The sequence below is a fragment of the Balaenoptera acutorostrata genome, chromosome 8 (genome assembly GCF_949987535.1).
Source record: "Balaenoptera acutorostrata chromosome 8, mBalAcu1.1, whole genome shotgun sequence".
NCBI classification, from domain to species: Eukaryota; Metazoa; Chordata; class Mammalia; order Artiodactyla; family Balaenopteridae; genus Balaenoptera; species Balaenoptera acutorostrata.
The window spans coordinates 40,389,228-40,391,594 of record NC_080071.1 but is presented as its reverse complement, the minus strand read 5'-3'; positions in this window follow the sequence as shown (position 1 = coordinate 40,391,594).

Genomic DNA, 2,367 nt, shown 5'->3' with positions numbered 1-2,367 from the left:
CAAGGCCCTCCACATAAAATTATTTGAAAAGTTTCACCAGAGAGGGATGTAATTCTTGCCAATATTTTGTTAATAAAATGATCAAATGCTCATTGAATCAGTGATTTTTTTCATTGACAAAATTTTTTTTCTGATAATGTTTCCAATAGTTTATAGAATTATTATAATAAATTGTTAGTGACTTTTTATTTGTAACTGAAGACCAAAATAGATGAACCATTTCAGGTTAACATTTTTGCTTTGTTAATAAGATGCTATGAACCTTTCTTAGGAGTCATGCTTTTTTTAAAGTAGAGGAATTATTTTAAGTTTCATATTATGTCTTGAACAAAATAGGTATGTGTAGTTTTTTCCGGAAGTGTTTTGGTGAAGCTAGGTGTATGTTAGTCTTTAAACAGATACACAGCTATCTGATTTATAATTAGGACTTCTCTCGATAACATCTCTTTCTGGACTGTTAGATGAACATTTAATTGAAATTCTTTGTGATTAGTGCTTTTTTTCAGCCTTGAAGTTATATCACTGTTGGTAAGTTAATATGTATTTAATTTTTAATTTGGATTAATAGATCACCGGAAGACATACAGTCATGAGAAATGTGGGCAAGACTAACTGTGAAATAATTCTAGTTTTTTTTATAAGAATTTTAAGGGTTTCTATCATTGTAACTCTCACCATTTAATATGTGACTGTATTATTTATTACTTTTGAAATAAAATATTGCCTCTGAAATTTTAGATCTGCTGACAGACATTTAACCTTATTTACTAAATAGACTACTTGTACTTGTTCACCTTAAAAGTACATAAAATCCATTTTAGCCAGTATCCAGGTTCAAGAGTAATGGGACCACCATTTTAATGTTTCGCTTTGAGACATACTCTTGACTCAAAATGTCTTCTATTTTTGTTATTTAAAAACTTGAGTATAAGTAACAATAAAGTCCATGTCAGTAAAGAAATACTATGCTCTCCTCCTCCTCTCCCTCTGTCCCCCAAAGTATTAAATCGAATATGGCAGCTTGGAAAAATTCTTTTCAACACTTTCTCCATCTGTGGTGGTTAGAAGGTGGTGGGTTGTGATTACAATGGACCATCACAGACATAGTACATTTCACAGAACTGTGAAGCTCAGCAAATTGGATTTAAGGAACACATAGGCTGTAAGCCCTAAAGGAAATAAATAAGTGTTAATTTTTTTTTTTTAACTAAACATTGATCTTTAGAGGTGGTAACAAGGAAAAAACAGTGGACTAGAAATTTTATTTTCTTCACTTTAACCTTAGTTCATAATTTCTTTTCTAAATGTAAAAATGGGAAACCATTCTTTTTACTGAGTACTTAAGACCTTAAAGAGTTATTAAAGTAGATTATTTTTTTTAATGTAACTTTTATGAACTTCTATGTGCCCAAGTCTGTTCTAGGAATTAGAGGTAAAACAATGAAAGAAACGAAGTCTCAACTCTTACAGTTGGGAGAGAGAATGGTGAAAGACAATGAACAAAGAAATGTAAGTGTACCCAGTGGTAATAAATGATGTGAAGAAGAGAGAGTGTGTGATAATGGAGGGGGGCGGGGGGTGATGATTTTACATAGGAAGGACAGAGAAGATATCTCATAAGGTGGTGTTTGCTGTGGGAAGAACCAAGGCAGAAGGAACTGCTGAGGCGTAGATATTTATTTATAATAAATATTGCCTGGAAAGTTTTGTTAACATTTCCTGTTGTACTTTTTTTTTTAATTGTTAAAATTATTTATTTTTTTCTCTATAAATATAGTTAAGTCTCTTTAATTGGAATCCCAATAAACTGATAACATAATAATTATCAACAGATGATAATAGATATCATTCAACATGGATTGGATACGTTCCTGTATTTTAAAACAGGAAAGGAACTGCTAAGTGAATTAATAATATAAATAAAGTTGTAAGGAGGTTGCTTAATATTCTTAAAAAACATACCATTGTTGCATACTGTTAACTGTTTCCTGTTGTACTTAATTCAGCTTTTTTTACTCTTCACGATTTTATTTACTCTTACAAAAGCAGTTAACGGAACACCTAAGTACCTACAAGCAGAAGTATTTAAAGTGTAAGGGAGTCATATCAGGACATAATAAATAAGAGCCTGGGTGGGAAATTGCACTGTTTGCCTTCTCGATGCATTTCTATAGCATCAAATATGTGTTCCCGTCCACTGCCTGCCACTCAGGCAGGTTTCTCACTTTCATCCTTTTTAATATGCAGACAAGAAATATGTTTGCTATGTCTAATTTTTTACTTTTCAGGATTAGCATTTTGTAAGGACCACCTGAGTTCTAGATACTTTGCATGCGTTGCTCATTGTTTTTCAGTTTCACAACTTCC